The sequence below is a fragment of the Brassica napus genome, unplaced genomic scaffold, assembly GCF_020379485.1.
Source record: "Brassica napus cultivar Da-Ae unplaced genomic scaffold, Da-Ae ScsIHWf_1181;HRSCAF=1696, whole genome shotgun sequence".
NCBI classification, from domain to species: Eukaryota; Viridiplantae; Streptophyta; class Magnoliopsida; order Brassicales; family Brassicaceae; genus Brassica; species Brassica napus.
The window spans coordinates 116,245-122,627 of record NW_026014601.1 but is presented as its reverse complement, the minus strand read 5'-3'; the positions used below and the strand labels follow the sequence as shown (position 1 = coordinate 122,627).

Genomic DNA, 6,383 nt, shown 5'->3' with positions numbered 1-6,383 from the left:
ATGAATGCTCATTTGCTAACATATCTCAAACATCAAATGTCTTTGGTTGAATAATATGAAAGCAATCATTACTAACAAGTCTATTAGCTATCTTAGCACCTTTAACAACAAATGTCTTTGGCAAAGTATACTAAAAGCCTAGGAGAGTTGTCTCGGGCATTTCATCGAACACCTTTCGGGTGAGAAATGCCTAAGGATCAACAACTGAGTGGCCAACTCAGAAGATGCATTATGATTACTCTACTAGCAAGGAAATATGAATGATCTACACTAAAACATCCTAGCTCTAACCTAATCACCCTTAATCTCCCTAACCCATGAATTCAAAAGGTGATTACTCACTAATCTCCATGATTCCTCTTAAACCCATATTGGATTTTAGATTAACCATGTAGAGAAATAGATAAGAAATCAACAAGAACACAAGATGAAAGCAATGAAATCTGAATCAAAAGAGGTTTTTTACTAGTTCTTCTCTAGAAAAGAGATTATCTTGCCTCCAATGGCTTACAAAAGTACTTAACTTAGGTTTAGAAAGTGTAAAACATCAAAACAAATGACCAAAAGGTCCCTGAAATAACATAAAAATCGTCCAAGCAAAACACCGGAGTGACCTGGCATAGTCGCTCCAGGAGGTCACTCCCGACGCGTTTTTTCGTGTCTCGGCGCGTCAAAACGCGAGTGACTTGAGCTGGTCGCTCTGGCTGGTCGCTCTGGCTGGGAGTGACTTGAGGTAGTCGCTCTGGCTGGGAGCGACCTCGGTAGGTCGCTCTGAGAGGTCACTCTGCGATGCTCGACCAGGATGGATATGCCTCTAGTAAATTGATCATAACTCCTTCATTACATCTCCAAATGACTTGAAACCACTTCCATTAGAAAGCTAACTCAATTTGCTGTGTCTCCACAAAATCTTAGCAACAGAAGATTTCTCTAAAGGCTCCATCCATGCTCATCTTTCACCCCTTTTGGATCACAATGCTCCCAAATATCTCAAATCACTCCATGGCACACTCCAGCACCTAATAAGGACAATGAATGCAAAATGCAACCTAGACATGGCTAAATCCTAATCTATATGATGAAAATGCTCATGGATGAATGGATAAAACAATGTAAATATGCAAGATATCAACTCCCCCAAACTTGTTCTTTTACTTGTCCACAAGTGAACTTTCTAGAACTCATAGGGAGAGAGGTTGAAGGTGGGAGCACATAGCCAAAAGAAACACAACTAGCACACTCTCTTATTACACTCTAGCTTCTCTAGGCCTATCTTAACTCTTTTTGTTCTTACACTCATCATCAAGCATCCACACATTCAAATCAACCAACTCTCACATTCATTAAGCACAAAACATCAGGTGAATTCTTGCAAATGGTCAGTTGGTCCAAGTCATTTGGTTGGGTAAGGGAAGGCTTTTATTCAAGTGATTCAAGAGGTTCAAAACATATGATCTTTAAGGTGGTTTACTCTCGAAACAAGTAGCCTTGACATTGCACATAATATATCTAAGAAAGGGATCAACTCATGCATACAATGCTCAATCTCCATTGTTCTACCCTTTTCCCAAACATACAATTACACAATCATTCCCAAATGTCAAACCCAACTCACATCTCTCACCAAAAGATCCTAAGAACTTTAACTCCTTCTCTTTGAAATCTACAAGGGATTTTTTCAGAACCTCAAAATATTTCTTAGCTCCTAACAACTTTGCTAGCCCCCTTTTTTTTCTTTTTTTTTTCTCTTTTTTTTCGTTTTTTTTTTTTTTTAGGTTGGGGGCCAAGACTTTCAAAACTTGAGCTAGAGGCTTCTCTACTTATCCCAATAAAACAATTCACTTAAGCACAAAGAGTCTATTCTTTTTCTTTTTCATTTCTCCCAAATCATAATCACAACACTCACCCCCCACCTATAGCTAGACAATAGAGTGTCCAATCTAGCAAGAATGAAGATCAAGCATTGTCGTTCCCGATACTCTCAACATTATGCACATGTAAGACTTTCCGAAAAAGGCCTCACTCATCAAACAATGAAAGCTTAAAAGGAGGGAAAGGTTTTGGGAGTGGTCTACCACTAGAGTTTGTCAAAAAAGATTGGCATAAAAGATGTGACAACTCAAGTGTGTATAGCCATGACTCAGTACACAAGGGACCATGAGCAAGAAGCATTAAGTTCGTTCAGTTCAAATAAGGTTGTAGTTGGCTTCAAAGACTGAGTTTCAGCAATCAACAAGTTTCAGGAAGAGTTTTCAAGGCTCGAAACATACAAGTCTTTTTGAGAGGTGCAAAAGCTACTCAGGTGCAACGTAGTGTTCTTTACAAGGCATTTAAAATCATTGCTCCCAATGCAAGTGAATGCAACCTATATGCTCTAGACTCTCCTAGAAATGCAAATGATGCAAACTAAATGATTGATTTTTTTATATGCAAATAGGTGTGCAATGCATGACTCAATGAAACAACATCAAAGCAAACATGATCAAATACTTGGTACCTCCCCCAAACTTGAGTTACACAGTCTCTGTGTTGTCAAGTAGAGAGAGATACCGAAAAGAAGACTAATATGCAAAAATAAAATGGTATATACAAGGGAGTGTGGTGGGTTACCTTCTATGGGGAATGAGTAGAGGGAGATGCTCCCTCCTCGTCGTCCTCAGGTGGTAACTCTTCAAGGTGCTCATCAGCAGGAGTGTCCATCTCTTCAATGTAGAAGGCTTGCCCGAACACAGTTGGTTTCCTCATTTTCTCTTGATGTCAAAGTGGAGGATGTTCTCTTTACCCAAATGGAGATCAATCGTGCCTTCCTTCACATTAACAATAGCTCCTGCTGTAGCTAAGAATGGTCTTCCTAGAATCAATGGATCTTGAGCCTCCTCACCCATCTCAAGCACCACAAAATCTGTAGGTATCTCATACCTTCCAATCTTCACAGGGAGGTCCTCTAAGATGCCCACAGGGTACTTCACTGAACGATCAGCTAACACCAGAGAGAGTCTACACTTCTTGTACTGAGTGAATCCAAGCTTCTTTGCAACAGACAAAGGCATCAAGCTGACACTAGCTCCCAAATCGCAGAGACATTTCTCAAATACCATAGGTCCAAGAGCACAAGGTAGTGTGAAGCTTCCTGGATCCTCTAACTTCTCTGGAACATCAAGCCTCTGGATGATGGCACTGCACTCATGGGTAAGAATCATCATGCCTTCCATCTCCTTCTTCTTTGCAGCTACAACATCTTTCAGGAACTTGCTGTATTGAGGAATCAACATGAAAGCATCGATGATGGGCATTGCAACCTGAGCTTCACTCATTTGCTTCTCAAACAGAGCCTTGTACTTCTCTAGCAGCTGCTTCTTGAATCTACCAGGGAATGGAAGTTTGGGTTCATAGGGAGGAGGAACAAAAGAACTTTCACTTGCTGGAGTAACAACTTCACCATCTTTTACTGTCTTCTTCTCTTCCCCAACCTTTCCTTTACCTTTGGCTTCCACTATCTTTTCCAAGATCTCGTCATTGATCTTCTCATCAACAATCACCACTTCATCATCTATGTTGATGGCAACCCCCTCACCTAGTTTCTCAGCATCCTTGGTGAGGGTTTTAGGAGGTAACTGCTTACCACTCCTAAGGGTGATAGCTTTGGCCTCCTTGGGGTTTTGGTCAGACTTTCCAGGTAGAGATCCTTGCTGGCGATTCTGGTGAGTGTTCATGGAAGCAAACTGATTCTCTAAATTCCTGACTGTAGAAGCAAGGTGTGAGAATTTGTTGTTGAGCTCATTGTAGCTCCCATCAATCTTGGTATGAAGGTTCTTCAACTCATAACCAACATGCTTCTCACTTCTAGTCTGAGACTCCAAGATTTGTTTCAGTAAGGTATCAGTGCTGCTCTCTTGAGGAGCAGAGGAACCAGACGAGGGGTTTTGCTGAGGCTGATAGCTGCCTTGCTGGTTGTTTCTTGGCGGATAACCACTCTGTTGGTTGTTGGATAGGATTTCTGTTGGTAGTTGTTGTACTGAAAGTTGGGCTCCTTTTTGTACCAGCTACCATTGTTGTTGATGAAACACAACTCCTCTTGACCTTCCAAACCCTCAACCTCATTGACAACAAGTGGATCTTCCTGCTTGGAGTTACCAACAAACTTCAGCTGCTCTTGGGTTGCTTTTTCAGCAATGAGTAGGTCGATCTTGTCTTCCAAAGCTTTGATCTCTTTCCTCGTCTGCTTATCATCTGTTCTACTGCCTCTGTCGTGGTCTCCACTGTAGACTGCATCACTCTTTACCATGTTATCAACCAGCTCTTCTGCATCCTCCTCAGTTCTCCCCAAGAAAAACCCATTGCTAGCTGTATCCAGTCTGGCTCTGTACTTAGGAAGAGCACCACGGTAGAATGTGCTCAGCAAGCTCTCCTTAGAGAAGCCATGGTGTGGGCATTGAGCTTGGTAGCCCTTGAATCTCTCCCAGGCTTCACTGAAGCCTTCCAAGTTCTTCTGTTGAAAGCTGGAAATCTCGTTTCTCAGCTTAGCAGTTCTTGAAGTAGAGAAGAACTTCTCCAAGAATGCTTTCTTGCAGTCATCCCAAGTGGTGATGGAGTCGCTGGGTAGAGACTTCTCCCACTGACGTGCCTTATCCCCCAAAGAGAAAGGGAATAGCTTGAGCTTTAAGGCATCTTCGGACACACCATTGGTTTTTGACAACCCACAGTAGCTGTCGAACCTGTCCAAGTGATCAAATGGATCCTCTAGAGCCAAGCCATGATACTTGTTGTTCTCGATCACGTTGAGGAGTCCTGATTTGATCTCAAAGTTGTTGGCTGCCACAGCTGGTGCTCGGATTCCCAATCTATGACCATGAATGTTGGGGCGGTCGTAAGTGCCAATGGGTCGAGCTGCTCGCTGTTGGTTTTGTGGAACGTTGTTAGCTACATTGACGCCCGCATCATTTTGAGGTATGTCTTCCATATCAGTGTCCAATCTCTGCAAGTGAGCCTGTTGCTCTTCTTCTCTTCTCTTTCTAGCACACTCTCTCTCTAAAGCTCTGATGTCTGCAGCTCTTGGAACTAGGTTTGATGGACCCCTGCTCCTCAAGTTCATACACCTGTAGATTAAAGGGAGGTGAAGAAAGAGAATCAGTAACAAAAGAAAATAAAAATGACTTAGTCTCAAGCAAGTGACTAAATCTCAATGTTTAAATCTACTCAGAATTTGGCAACGGCGCCAATTTGATGTTAGGAGTTTTCAAGGCTCCTAAGACAAATGTTGTAGTATAAAAGATTGTCGAACCAGTTCTGAGGGATATCAAAGCACTGAGAATGCAAGTACTCACTTAATCTAAGTGCAACCAATGATTTAGATGGGTTTTAAACTACTACTAATACTAGAAAGCAATAACAGAATGATACTTTCTTGACTAAGGGAAAAGAGAACTCATGGGCATAGGGATTAGACCTTGGGTGATCAAGTATCGAACTAAGGATGGCAAATGATCAATCAAACTATCAACCTTAAGCCTAGACACAATTCTAAGCAAGCTCTATGTCTAGATGAATGCTCATTTGCTAACATATCTCAAACATCAAATGTCTTTGGTTGAATAATATGAAAGCAATCATTACTAACAAGTCTATTAGCTATCTTAGCACCTTTAACAACAAATGTCTTTGGCAAAGTATACTAAAAGCCTAGGAGAGTTGTCTCGGGCATTTCATCGAACACCTTTCGGGTGAGAAATGCCTAAGGATCAACAACTGAGTGGCCAACTCAGAAGATGCATTATGATTACTCTACTAGCAAGGAAATATGAATGATCTACACTAAAACATCCTAGCTCTAACCTAATCACCCTTAATCTCCCTAACCCATGAATTCAAAAGGTGATTACTCACTAATCTCCATGATTCCTCTTAAACCCATATTGGATTTTAGATTAACCATGTAGAGAAATAGATAAGAAATCAACAAGAACACAAGATGAAAACAATGAAATCTGAATCAAAAGAGGTTTTTTACTAGTTCTTCTCTAGAAAAGAGATTATCTTGCCTCCAATGGCTTACAAAAGTACTTAACTTAGGTTTAGAAAGTGTAAAACATCAAAACAAATGACCAAAAGGTCCCTGAAATAACATAAAAAATCGTCCAAGCAAAACACCCGGAGTGACCTGGCATAGTCGCTCCAGGAGGTCACTCCCGACGCGTTTTTTCGTGTCTCGGCGCGTCAAAACGCGAGTGACTTGAGCTGGTCGCTCTGGCTGGTCGCTCTGGCTGGGAGTGACTTGAGGTAGTCGCTCTGGCTGGTCGCTCTGGCTGGGAGCGACCTCGGTAGGTCGCTCTGAGAGGTCACTCTGCGATACTCGACCAGGATGGATATGCCTCTAGTAAATTGAT

The 6,383-nt window shown here is 41.8% G+C and overlaps 1 non-coding gene across 1 annotated transcript; it reads left to right on the top strand.

Moving 5' to 3' along the window:
• The first annotated feature begins 4,415 nt into the window (after positions 1-4,415).
• Positions 4,416-4,522, top strand: LOC125596320. The gene has a single exon (XR_007330993.1). It is a non-coding gene; the product is annotated as a small nucleolar RNA R71 (small nucleolar RNA).
• Positions 4,523-6,383: the final 1,861 nt, after the last annotated feature.